General features: G+C 39.1%; 1 protein-coding gene across 2 annotated transcripts in view; it reads left to right on the top strand.

Annotated features, from left to right (window-relative positions):
- Positions 1 to 15,097, top strand: part of TMEM232 (transmembrane protein 232) — a gene marked incomplete at both ends in the record, with an annotated part of 287,483 nt that overhangs the window by 101,455 nt on the left and 170,931 nt on the right. The window lies entirely within an intron of this gene.

Genomic DNA, 15,097 nt, shown 5'->3' with positions numbered 1-15,097 from the left:
CTGCCAATGCATGACTTGCTGGTGAGTTTTACTCATGTTAGTTTCTGAGCATTGGCCATATCAGTTTTACTCCTTACAGCATCTAATAAAGGTGCACTTTGAACCACATTACACATTTGCACTACCTTCCAGCCACACACTCTACTTCACAAGTAGAATTGCATTTGTCAAAACCACAGAGGCTGAACTCACTTATAGTCACTCATGCATTCCACATTTGCAGACTGTTTGTAGTCTATATATTCAGGATGGTAATTAAAGGGTACATTGAGTCTAGCCACCAAAACAAGATATTATGGTAAAAGAGGGGTCCTAATACTGGTTTTCAAATACCACACATTCTTAATGAATTCTGGGAATGTATGGTTTTGGTTGTTTCCTTCCAGCCCCCTGAGACCCTGCTTGCTTAGTTACAGGCACAGATGCTGTCTCTCTCTGTATATTTAAAGTGACACACTTTATAGCTGCCATAGAGTTGCTGATAGCAGAACAGAAGACTGGCTTGGTCCTGGACTATGAGTTTCATAGCAGGCAAGCTTCATGGGAGAATATCCATCTGACTTAGTTACGGTTTTCATTGCTGTGAGCAGACACCATGACCAGGGCAACTCTTACAAAGGACAGCATTTAATTGGGGCTGTCCATTGTCATCATGTTGGGATGCACAGCAGCATCTAGCTAGGCTTGGAGATGGAGGAGCTGAAAGTTCTACATCTTCATTCAGTGGAAGCCAAGGAGCAGACTGTCTTCAAGCAGCTAGGAGGAAGGTCTCAAAGGTCACTCACATGGAGGCACACTTTCTTCAACAAGGCCACGCCTCCTGTTAGTGCCACTCCCTGGAACAAACATGTTCAAACTGCCACACCATCCCAGAGCAAGCAGTGCTTTCAGGAGCTCTTCCCTCTTAGCGAAGCAGAAATGCCACACCAGAGGCCAGGAGCCATGACCAAGAACTTGAGAAAATGTACACCACATGATTATTAACAGAGGTTTTAAAGAGCAGAGAAAGGTAAAGGAGACAGAAGTTGCCCACTGTACTGGTGGAGGGAAAAGGCCCAAGAAGAGCCTCTCTTTTGGGTATGTTCCTGAAGCAATGATGAGAAATTATTTAACAAATGACTTTCCTTAGGAGGCGGCTAGACCCTCTGGGGATTGCAACTGGGGAAGCCCAGAGCAAAGACAGACCAACAGGACACGTTTAGGTTGTAGAGAAGAAACTTGAAACCAGAATCATGCAGTATCCAGTAAGGGGGAAGCCTAGTTAGAACTCACAGAGTTCTGCTGGAGAATTGAACCACAGTCTCCAATCATGTGCTAGACATCAGGAAGGACCTCTCAGGGAGGGATTAGCATTCTCAGCACACCCTGTAAAGAACCTCTCACTGATGGGCCTGGCCAGCATCTGTGATCTGAACTCTCACAGGTGTGACTAGCATCTGGAATTCCAGGAAGGAACACTGAGAATCTGAATGCCAAGCAGGCAAGAGGTCACATTCAGACTCTCTACCACATTCACTTCTCTCCCTTTCTCTTTTATTCAATGCCCAATGTTAAGTTGTCACAACACTGGTCATTTTTATTATCTCTCTTTTCTATTAATTTCTTTATATCTATTATTATTATTATTATTATTATTATTATTATTATTATTATTATTATTATTAGTCTTTCCAAGGAACATATCATGACCTAGTTTGGGATCTTCTATGTGTCAGGCTTCTGAAATCTGGGGTTGTTTTAGGTTATCAAACTGTAATTTTTCTTCACTTTCTTTTTCTCTACCATTAGTCACAGACATGCTTCTCCCTCCCTTATCCCTGTATCTTCCTCTTTCTTTGGTGTGAACCTTAGCTTTAACAGCAGATGCACCTCTTCAGCTCTGCTTCCCACTTCTATTTAGTTTTTATTTTCTATGATTCTCTGCCACTCCAGATCTAATCACTAGCCTTCTTTTGTTTTCCCCTCCACTCCCACAAAGTAATAAACAACTCAGCGTTCACAGAACTACACTCGTTCCTTGACTTTCTAAAATGATATGAGTTTAAGGGGTGATCAACTTTTACTTGATGGTCACTGCATTTTCACAGTGCCCTACTCTTTGATAGTTTTCCTAATAGAAACTATATTATTTTCCTAGTAATATTCAATATTGTTCTGATACTGAGGATTTATTCTCTAACTAGTGAATTAGATATCTGGTGCAGCAAAGAAAAATAGAAACCTAATTCTAAACCAGGCCCCTCCCCCGAAACCTTTTGAAAATTGCAAGCACTTCTACTGGGTGAATGAGGGTGATTAAAATAAATATCCAACCAACAGTCTAACTCCACATGTGAAAGTACCATTGGACAAATACAAGAAACAAGAAAAACCAAAGCGAACTGACTCCTTAGAACTCACAGAAGTATCACCTAATGAGAGTAAATTGGTTTATGTCCTAGGCAAGAATGTAAAACAACAATTTTAAGTTTGTTCAAACAAATCTAAGAAGCCACAAATACACCACTGAAGTATTCCAAGAGAACATAAACAGAATGAAATGAAAAAATGTATATGAAAGTAGAATTCAATAATGACAGAGATATATCAACAAAAATCAACATGAATGACTAGAAATAAAAAGTGCAGGATGTCAAAGAAAAAGCTCTGCAGAAAGTCTCTGTAATAAAGTGGATCAGGGGAAGAGAATACAGAGCTTGGAGACAGATGATGAGAATATTTAGGTAGCTCCATTCTCTGGCTACCGCTCTGCCCACCTTCATCAGACTTGCAGAGCCTGAAACATATAGGTTAGCTTCCCTTTGCCCTCACACCTTCCCTGTTTCCTGAGTCTTCTGAGGGCATCCCCAGAGGCTCTAAGCAAACCTTCATTTTTCCACCACCTCTCCATTTTCCTTTATCAGACTTGCTGGACCTGAGCCATACCACCAAAAGAAACCCATCAGAGGCCTTGCAACACCAGTGCCATCGAGGTTAACCTCCCTAGTACCTACTATAACAGGAATATCCAGGGATCAAAGCCAGGCATATGGCTAAATGTCCCCCTCCCCACACACAATCAACAAAAGCCAGGGCACTATGACACTTTCATAGCACAGCTACCCCACTACTGCAAGCCCTGGATATCCTAACACAGTTGAGGCATAAGAAAGTGAGTTTAATCCAATCTTATAAAGATAATAGAAGGCTTTAAAGAGGAAAAGAATATATCCCTTAAAGAAATACAAGAAAATGCAATCAAATAGGTAGAAATCTTTAAAGAAGAAACAAATCCCGTAAAGATATACAATATAATTAAACAGATGAAGGAAATAAATAAAACCATTCAAGACCTGAAAATGAAAATAGAAGCAATAAAGAAAACATAAATGGAGAAAATCCTGGAGATGAAAAACCTAGGGAAGAAAAGAAGAACAACAGATGTAAGTGTCACCAACAGAATGCAGGATGGAAGAGAAAATCTCAGGCATAGGAGATAGAAGAAATTAACACATCAGTCAAAAAAATATTAAATAAAAAACAAAAACAAAAACAAACAAACAAAACAAAAACAACTCCTGACACAAAACACTCAAGAAATCTGGGATACCATGGAAAGATCTAACCTAAGAATAATAGGAATAGAAGGTGGTAAAGATAGAAAGGCCCAGAAAATATTCTCAACAAAATCATAGAAGAAAACTTTCCTAATCTAAGAAAGGCAATGCCTGTAAGCATACAAGAAGCTTATAGAACATCAGTAAGATGGGACCATAAATGTAAATCCACCACATAACAGTCAAAACACAATATCTGTAAAACAAAGAAAAAATATTAAAAGTGGCAAGGGAAAAAGGCCAGGTAACTTACAAAGGCAGACCTACCACAATTAGTTCCAACTTCTCAACAGAGATTGCAAAAGCTAGAAGGACCTGGAAAAATATCTTGCAATCTTTAAAAATATGATATGATATGATATTGTATTGTACATAAGTAACCCCCAAGAAATCTAACAGCTGATAAACACCTTCAGCAAAGTGTTGGATACAAAATTAACACAAGGAAATCAGTAGCCTTCCTTTATACAAATTATAAATGGGCCAAGAAAGAAATTAGGGAAATACCATCCTCTACAATAGCCACTAATAATATATTATATCTTGATATAACTTTAACCAAGTAAGTGAAATACTTATATGACAAGAACTTCACATCACAGAAGAAACAAACTGGGGAAGATATCAGAAGATGGAAAATTCTTCGAAGCTCATGGATCTGTAGGACTAACATAGTAAAAATGGTCATCTTACCAAATCAGTTAACAGATTCATTGCAATTCTCATCAAATTCCAAATCAATTATTAAGTAGACCTAGACAGCAATTCTCAACTTCATATGGGAAAACAAAAAAACCCAACAAAGCAAAAACAATCCTGAACAATAAAACAACATTTGGAATTATCACCTTCTCTGACCTCAAGCTATACTATAGAGCAATAGAAATGAAAACTGCATGGTATTGGTATAGGAACAGATATATTGATCAAAAGAATCAAATCAAAGACCCTGAAATAAACCCAGATACCTGTGGACACTTAATTTTTGACAAAGAAGGAAAAACCATACAATGAAGGAAAAAGCCCGTTCAACAAATCTTGCTGGTCTAACTGGATGTAGAAAAATGCAAATAGATACATATCTATCACCCTGCATAAAACTCAAGAGGTGGCCAGATGGCCATGAGAATGAATGGAAATCTGTAACTGACAGAGGGTGAGGAGGTGGGGAGCATCCTGAAGATGTGACAGAGACAGGGAAGGAGGGACCACCCAGGAATCAGTGTGGGTGACTCACAGCATTGGTAATATGGAACCTGAAGAGACTGCCTTCTGTAGCTAGGCAGGGACCCACATAGAGATATAGGGACACTAACTCACCCACAAAATATCCAAGCCAAAATTGATCCAGTCTAAAAGAAATGCAGGGATAAAAATGGGGCAGAGACTGAAGAAATGGCCAGCCAGTGACTGGCCCAACTTGAGACCCATTCCATGGGCAAGCATCAATTCCTAACACTATTAATGATATTCTGTTATGCTTGTAGAGAGGAGTCTAGCATGGCTGTCTTCTAAGAGGCTCTACCCAGAAGCTGCCTCAGGTGGATGAAAAGACCCACAGCCAAACAGTGGATGGAGCTTGGGGACTCTTATGAAGAGTAAGGGGAGGGATTTCGGCTTCTGAGATAGGAACTCCGCAGGAAGACCAACAGAGTCAAGTAAACTGGACCCTTGGGGCTCTCAGAGACCGAATCACCAACTAAAGCATATACATGAGCTGAAACTAGGCCCTCTCTCATAAAAGTGTGGACCTCCCCTTGTAGTGGATATGCAGGTTGATCTTCATATGGGTCCCCAACAACTAGAGCAAGGGCTATCCCAAAAGCTCTTGCCTGTATGTTGGATATTTCTTCTAGCTGGAGTGCCTTGTCTGGCCTCAGTGTGAGAGGATGTACCCAGCCCCATAGAGACTTGATGTGCCAGGGCTGGGGTGGGGGGAACTCCACTCTCCCAAAGGAGAAGATTGCAGGAGGGAGTGACTGGGAAGAAGGACAGTGAGCCAGATGTCAAGTGAATTAAAAAAAAAAGATAATTCAGGTAATAACAAAGTTAGCTCAATAAGAAAGTATACACAGAACATATGAGATCTGTAGGACACTATAATAAAAACAGGTCTATGAATCATGGACACATGAACAGGAGAAGAATTTCATGACAAAATGCATAGGAAATGTTTTTTTAAAGGCAGTAAGAAAAATTTCTTACATCTGTGCCAGTCTACCCAGGTAAAAATGATATTTAGAATCCCTGACAAGATGAAAAAATGATCTGCCTATGGCATATTATGTTAAAGCACTAAATATACACCAGAAGAAGCATATGCCTGATGCAAGAGAAACACCAGATCACAAACAAGGCAAGCCTATCAGAACAAAGCAGGCATGTTAGCAGGAACTTTAATAGCCAGCAGGACTTAAACCATTATATTTTGGTATCTAAAAGACAATACACAGCAGTCCAATCTACTCTGTCCAGTAAAACTGTCATGATTGAAGGCTAACTAAAAAACTTCAGAGTAAAAACAAAACAAAACAGACCCCCCCCCCCAAAAAAAAATTACAAGGATCTAAGGACACTAAGCCAGTTTTACAGACAACACCGAAAAAGTGCTTTGGACTAAAGGGAAAGACCAATACATTTTGGAGGTGATACATAAAGTATAACCCACTTTAAAAGACTGAAGAACATTTACCAAGTGAAAACCAGAGAACAGCAAGGGGAAAGAATCAACAAGATGACACCAGTTACTGTACAGTGTTCAATCAGTGATCTTGGCTCATCAACAAAAAGACACAAACCAGCAGATTGGATCGAGAACAAACAAAAGGCAGAGTTTATCTATTTGGTGACTCCAAGGAATGTGACTTACCATCAAAGACATCCAAACTAAGGGTGAGAGGAAGGGAAAGGTACTGCAAGCAAATAGAACAAAGGAAGTACGTGTCACTCAGAAACCACCATAAGAAATCAAACAAGTCAATAAATAATATTGAAGAAATAGGCCATTAAAAAGTACAAATTAAGAAAAATAAGGCTCAGCCATCTCAGAGACACAAAGTCAAACTTTCCTGGAGTTCTCTCACCCAGTCAGAAAGGTGGTCATTAGGAAAACAACAGATGCAGTCACAAAGGAGATCAACATAAAGACCTCTAGAACGAGCAATAGATGTAGCCTATGACCCCAGTGAACCCACTCTTGGGTGTTTACCTGAAGAATTCTGAGTGGACACGTGTCATCCCATACATCTGTGTCTGCCACATCGCTGCACACAATAGCCTGGTTACACAACCAGCTTAGATGTTCATCGGTAGGGGACAGATGAAGAAAGGAATTTGGAAAGAACCCAGATGTTCTTCAACAGAGGAATGGATACAGAAAGTGTGGCACATTTACACAATGGAGTACTACTCAGCAGGTAGAAATAATGACTTTATGAAAATCCTAGGTGAACGGATGTAACTAGAAACTATCATCCCGTGTGAGATAACACAGTCACAAAAGAACACTCATGGTATGCACTCGCTGATAAGCAGATACTAGCCCTCAAAAGCTCTGAATACCCAACAAACAATTCACAGACCTTATGAAACTCAAAAAGAAGGAAGACCAGAATGTGAATGCCTCAGTCCTTCTTAGAAGGGAGAACAAAACACCCACAGGAGGAAATACAGGGATGAATAGAGGAGCAGAAATTGAAGAAAAGATCACTCAGAGACTACCTCACCTGGGGATTCACCCCATATGCAGCAACCAAACCAAAACACTATTGGTAATGCCAAGAAGTGCTTATTGGCAGGAGCCAGATATGGATGCCTCCCCAGAGGCTCTGCCAGAGTCATACACATACAGCTGATGATGCTTGCAGCTAACCACTGGACTGAATACAGGGGCCCTAATGAAAGAGCTAGAGAAAGGACTGAAGGAGCCTAAAGGGTTTGCAACCCCATTGGAATAACAACATTATAAACCAACCAAACCCTCAAGAGCTCACTGGGACTAAATCACCAACCAATGAGCACAAATAGAGAGAGACCCATGGCTTCAGTTGCATATGTAGCAGAGGAGAGCTTTGTCTGGCATCAATGGGACAAAAGGCCTTTAGTTCAGTGAAGGTGCATTTTTCCAGAGTAGGGGAATGCCAAGGTGCTGAGGTGGAGAAGATGGTTGGGAGAAGGAGCACCTTCATGGAAGCAATGGGAGGGGGAGGAGATGGTAATGGGGGTCAAGGTGTAAATACACAGAATACCCAATTAAAAAAATAATGAAAAAAAAGGAAACCATCAAAAATCTCTCACCACAAATGTTGGTAAGAAAATGGGTTCATGGGGGACCCAGAGATACAGGTCTGGTGAGAAGTTCCGACTAGCCAGGGGGCAGAGAAATCTCTGCAGAGAGCCATGAAAGTGCACCCGGCCCGACCTGATCCAGGGACCAGGAACCCAGCATTGGACCCTCTGTTCCCAGCTGATGGCTTTGGGTGAAGAACAGGGCTCAGACCATCTGCCACCAGGACCAGCAGAGATCCAGGAACACAGGCCAGGTACAAGGGAAAGGTGAGAACCAGTCAATGACAACAAGATGGCAAGAGGAAAGCAAAAGAACGTATCCCAGGGAAACCAAGACAACCTGGTAACACTAGAACCCAGCTCTCCCATCACAGCAAATAGCAGAATGCCAAACATTCCAGAAAAAGAAGACTCAGACCCCAAATCCTACCTCAAGATGATGATAGAGATCCTTAAACAAGAACGGGAGGAAAAGCATAAAGAATTAGAAGCTTTTAAAGAAGAAACAAGGAAAACACTCAAAGAACTCAAAGACTAGAAGAAAACAGAACCAAAGAGATGAAGGGATGGAAGAAGGAATTTAAAATGGAAATGGACACAATAAAGAAAACACTAAAAGAGACAACCCTAGAGATAGAAATCCTAAAAAAGAAATCAGAAGTCACAGATGCAAGCATTTTCAACAGAAGCAAGAGATGGAAGAAAGAATCTTGGGGGCCGAAGACAACATTGAAAACATAAACAAAATAGTCAGAGAAGATGCAAAAACCAAAAAGCTCCTAACCCAAAATGGCCAGGAGATCCAGGACAAAATGAGAAGACCAAACCTAAGGATAATAGGAATAGAAGAGGGCAAAAAATATCAACTAAGAGGCACAGTAAATATCTTCAACAAAATTGTAGAATAAAACTTCCCTACCCTTAAGAATGAGATGACCACAAGCATAAAAGAAGCCTTCAGAACTCCAAATAGGTTGGACCAGAAAAGAAATTCCTCCTGAAATAATAGTCAAAACACCAAGTGCCCAAAGCAAAGAAAGAATACTGAAAGCAGTAAGGGAAAAAGGTCATGTAACATATAAAGGCAGACCAATCAGAATCACACCCGATTTCTCAACAGAGACTGTGAAAGCTAGAAGAGCCTGGACAGACATCATGCAGACACTAAGACAGAACAAGTGTCAGCCCAAGCTGCTATACCCAGCAAAACTACCAATCACCATAGATGGAGAGACTAAGATATTCCAAGAGAAAACTAAATTCACACAATATCTGACCACAAACCCAGCACTACAACGAATTAAAGGTGGAAAACCCAATACAAGGAGGAAAACTACATCCTAGTAAAAACAAGAAAATACCTAAGCAAGAAAACCAAAAGATGAAAGGACAGAGGCGCAATTGAACCTACAAAAGCAATAATAGCAGGAAACAGCAACCAGTATTTCTTGATATCTATAAACATAAATGGACTCAACTCCCCAATAAAAAGATATAGGCATAAACAAAACCCAGCATTTTGCTGCATACAGGAAACTCATCATAGAGACAAAGACAGACACTATCTCAGAGTAAAAGGTTGGAAAAAAAAAAAAACATCCAAGCAAACGGCCCCAAAAAGCAAGCTGGAGTGGCTATTCTAATATTGAATAAAGTAAATTTCCAACCAAAAGTTATCAAAAAAGATAAGAAAGGACACTTTTTACTCATTACAGGGGAAATCTGTCAGGAGGAACTCTCAATCCTTAACATATATGCTCCAAATACAAAATCACCCATATTCATAAAAGAAACCCTACTAAAGCTCAAAAAATACATTTCACTCCACAGAATAATAGTGGGAGACTTTAATACCTCACTTTTACCAATGGACAGATCATGGAAATGGAAACTAAACAAGGACACTGTAAACCTAGCAGAGACAATGAACCAAGTGAAATAAATAGGTATCTACAGAACATATCATCCTAAAAGAAAAGAATACACCTTCTGCTCAGCACCTCTCGGCACCTTTTCGAAAATTGACCATATAACTGGACACAGAACGAGCCTCAATTGATTTAAAAAGATTGAAATATTCCCATGCATCCTTTCAGATAACCATGGTCTAAGGCTGATTTTTAATAACAACAAAGACAACAAAAAGCCCATATACACATGGAAACTAAACAATGCTCTATTAAATGATAGCAGGATCAAAGTAAAAATAAAGAAAGAAATTAAGGATTTTCTAGAATTCAATGAAAATGAAAACATGACATACCCAAACCTATGGGATGCAATGAAAGCAGTACTGAGAGGAAAACTCATAGCTCTGAGTGCTTCCAAAAAGAAACTGGAGAGAGCATACACTAGCAACCTGACAGCACAGTTGAAAGCTCTAGAAGAAAAGGAAGCTGATACACCCAAAAAGAGTAGATGGCAAGAAATAATCATACTCAGGGCAGAAATAGACCAAATAGAAACAAAAAGAACCATCCAAAGAATCAACAAAACCAAGAGCTGGTTCTTTGAGAAAATTAACAAAATTGATAAACCCTTATAAGACTAACTAGAGGGTAAAGAGAGAGTATCCAAATTAACAAAATCAGAAAGGAAAGTGGAGAAATGATGACTGAAACTGAGGAAATTCAAGAAATCATTAGATCTTACTACAAAAGCCTATACTCAACAAATCTGGAAAATCTGGAGGAAATGGATGAATTCCTAGACAGATAGCAGATACTAAAGTTAAACCAGGGCCAGGAAAACCATCTAAATAACCCCTTAATACCTAAAGAAATAGAAGCTTTCATCAAAAGCCTCCCAACCAAAAAAAGCCCAGGTCCAGATGGGTTCAGTGCAGAATTTTACCAAACACTTATTGACGGCATAATACCAATACTCTCCAAACTATTCCACAAGATAGAATCAGGTGGAACACTACCTAACTCTTTTTTTTCTTTTTTTGAGGCTACAATAACCCTCATTCGAAAACCACACAAAGATTCTACAAGGAAAGTGTACTTCAGAACAATCTCACTTATGAACATTGATGTAAAAATATTCAACAAAATCCTTGCAAACCGAATCCAAGAACACATCAAAAGAATCATTCACCATGATCATGTAGGCTCCATCCCTGGGATGAAGGGATTGTTTAATATAAGGAAATCCATCAATGTAATCCACCATATAAACAAATTCAAAGAAAAAAAAATACATGGTCATCTCAATAGATGCTGAGAAAGAATTTGGCAAAATCCAACATCCCTTCATGTTAAAAGTCTTGGAAAGAACAGGAATCAAATGCCCATACCTAAACATAATAAAAGCAATATACAGGAAACCAACAGCCAACTTCAAACTTAACAGTGGGAAACTTGAAGCAATCCCACTAAAATCAGGGACTGGACAAGGCTGCCCACTCTCCCTTTAAGTATTCAACATAGTACTGGAATTCCTGGCTGGAGAAATTAGAGAGCAAAAAGAAATCAAAGGGATACAAATTGGAAAGGAAGAAGTAAAAACAACACTACTTTCAGGTGACATGATAGTGTACTTAAGCGACCCCACAAATTCCACCAGAGAACTCCTACAGCTGATGAACAAGTTCGCAAAGTGGCTGGATATAAAATTAACTCAAAAAATCAGTAGCCTTCTTATATTCAAAGGCCAAAAATGCAGAGAAAGAAACTAGGGAAAATCAGAGCACAGGGAAAGTATTTATTGGGGGTGAGGGGAGGCTGTCCTGTCACATGCACTGCTTTGAGGGTCAGAGAGCTTACTTGTGGCCTGCTTCAGGGCAGAAGAACAGAAAGGAAAAGGAGTTTTCTTTTTCCTGATGCGTTTTTATATGCCTAGAGTCCATGCTTGGGAGATATATTTTATTCTCTGTGTTGAATTACCCAAGCCTTTAATTAATTAATGAAATTCCCTCCTGCACTTTCTAATACCTTCAAGAATTTTGCTAAATAACATATACATTTAAAAAAAAAAAAACTAGGGAAAAGATACCCTTCACAATAGTCACAAAAACTATGAAATACCTTGGTGTGACTCTAACTAAGCAAGTGAAGGACCTGTAGGACAAGAACTTCCAACCTCTAAAAAAGGAAATTGAGGAAGATCTAAGAAAATGGAAAGATCTCCCATGCTCATGGATTGGAAGGATCAACATTTTTAAAATGTCCATTTTACCAAAAGCAATCTACAGATTCAATGCAATCCCCATCAAAATTCCAACCCAATTCTTCATTGAGCTGGAAAGAGCAATGTGCAATTTCATATGGAATAACAAAAGACCTAGAATAGTGAAATCCATCCTCAACAACAAGAAAATATCTGATGGAATCACTATCTCTGACCTCAACCTATATTACAAGGCAATTGTGGTAAAAAGTGCATGGTACTGGTACAGAAATAGGCAAATGGATCAATGGAATAGAATAGAAGATCCATAAATGAGCCCTCTCATATATGGTCACCTGATTTTTGACAAAGGAACTGTAAACATTCAATGGGAAAAGGACAGCTCATTCAACAAATGGTGTTGGTCCGATTGGCACTCAGCATGCAGAAGATTGAAAACGAACCCTTTCTTACCTCCTTGTGCAAAGATGAAGTGTAAGTAGAATAAAGATCTCCACATTAAACCAGGTACACTGAAACTATTAGATGAGAAAGTAGGGAAAACCTTAGAACACATAGGCACAGGAGAAAACTTCCTGAACAGAACACCAATGGCTCGTACTCTAAGGTCAAAGATTGACAATTGGGACTAATGAGATTGCAAAGTTTCTGTAAGGTTAAAAACACTGACAGGAAAACAAAATAGTATCCAACCGAGTGGGAAAAGATCTTTACCAACCCCACATCAGATAGAGGCCTATTTTCCAAGGTATACAAAGAAGTCAAAAAGCTAGACACCAGAGAATCAAACAACCCTATTAAGAAATGGGGTACAGAGCTAAAGAAAAAGTTCTCAATTGAAGAATATCGAATGGCTGAGAAACATCTAAGGAAGTGCTAGACATCCTTAGCCATCAGGGAAATGCAAATCAAAACAACCCTGAGATTTCACCTCACACCAGTCAGATTGGCCAAGATCCAAAACTCAGATACAGCCGATGCTGACATGGTTGTTGAGAAAGAGGAATACTTCTCCAGTGTTGGTGGGGTTGTAAACTGCTACAGCCACTCTGGAAATCAGTCTGGCGGTTCCTCAGAAAATTGGACATAGTACTACCTGAAGATCCAGCTTTTCTACTTCTAGGCATATACCCCAGAGACACTCCAATATACAACAAAGATGCATGCACCACAATGTTCATAGGAGCTCTATTTATAATAGCCAGAACTGTAAAGAACCCAGATGTCCTTCAGTAGATGAATGGATACAAAAATTGTGGTACATTTACACAATGGTGTACTACTCAGCTATCAGAAACAATGAGTTAACGAAGTTTTTAAGAAAATGGTTGCAACTAGCGTATATCATCCTGAGTGAGATAAATTAGTCACAGAAGAACAGACATAATATGCAGTCACTGACAATGGGATACTAACCCCTGAAAGCTCTGAATACCCCAGAAACAACTCACAGACTGTGTGAAGTTCAAGAAAAACAACACAAAACAAAACAAAACCATTATGCTCAATCCTTACACACTAAAAAAACTTTGACTAATTCCAGTTTACATTCTATTTTACATGTACGTTTTTCTCATTGTAACTAGTAAAACCTTAATGCACACTATCAAACCTTTGAAAAAAAAAGCCAAGCACTGACAAAAATGTATTCATATACTTTTATGTCAAAATGCTTAAAATTTGTTCATTTATCTTTGTTTTTAAAATAAAGCTGTTAAAAAAATGGGTTCATCTGCACCCAGTATTATCCTTTACCTGTGTGCACCCCAATAATATCCTTTACCTATTTGCACCTCAGTTTATCCTTATGCTGCTATATAAAGTAACATCACTCATGGTTTTCTTGCTGCATTTCTTTCAGCCATGTTTTATAAAAATGCTTTGTGTCACCAGAAGCCAGATCATCCCAGTCCTTCCACATTTTCCAAATGCTCTTCACTTCATTTCCTAAACTGGCTTCTCCAAAAAACCGCCACATCTTTGCCAGTGACTTTCCGATTGTTTCTGTCTTCTAAGTTTAGAAATGAGCTTGTCCTTTGGCGCTCACACTTTGCTCACCACAGAAGTTTTATCAGTTGCTCTCCCAAGAGCTGGCATTTGTTTCTTCCTCTCAGTCTCCTCCTGCCGGTCACAATAAGGACCTGTTACCACACAGCTCTTATTACCCAGTTCACTGACAGAATGGATGGAACACTGCATGGAACAGACCATAGCATTGCTTCTTTGCTGAGACATCAACTGTTGTGTATGGCACCATTTCCTGTTAGCTAACTATAGCCTCCGTATTAACAGGAACTCCTTTCTTCAGCCCAGTGTGACATCTTCTCTCTCCTTACAACTGCACCTCTGCAGGAGTCCTATTATTGGTTCAGATATTCTGATTTTCTTTAGCACAACTAAAGGAGTTTTGTCCTTAAAAGCCCTGTTAAGCAGCACACTAATCCTAGATGAATGGAGACTGTTCTCATGCTGCATCTTCTGTGTTGTAGTCGGGGCTAGGTGATTGGTGTGCCAGAATGAATCGAATACCTGTCTTCCTGGAAGGATGGCTGACATGACCCCTCAATATGATATGCATATGATTTTGTAAGTGCAAGTCAGGAAACTATGACGATTCAGAGAGTTTCTTTCTTTTTTTTAAAATATAATTCCTTATTATTAATTTTCCTCTTACAAAAGACACTTGGACAAATAAATTTAAAATGGTATATGTCATATCTAGAAATGGCCAAGGACACACCTTGGTACTCTCCACAGAAATACACTAATATAATCTTCATAAACACACTCCTTCTCCCCAACCTCAGGCCTCTTTAATTTTTTTTTTAGAAAGGTCATTTTTTATTTGAATTCTCCACAATTTTAATAATGAATTATCAAAATAAGTAATCTAACACTACTCAGAGACAAAAATATTTAAATGAAAAGATTTAAAAAATACTTGTGTATACAAACACACACAATATAATGTTGCCCAGAAATTCCAACTAATGAATAATACAAGATTAATTTTGTAGGTGACATGTCACAACTCTCCAGGAGTGCGAATAAACACCAGAAAGCCCACAGCCAAGAGCCAGAGT

Source organism: Micromys minutus (assembly GCF_963924665.1).
Source record: "Micromys minutus genome assembly, chromosome: 19".
Lineage (NCBI taxonomy): Eukaryota > Metazoa > Chordata > Mammalia > Rodentia > Muridae > Micromys > Micromys minutus.
The sequence above is the reverse complement of the archived record's forward strand: the minus strand, read 5'-3'. Positions and strand labels throughout refer to the sequence as shown.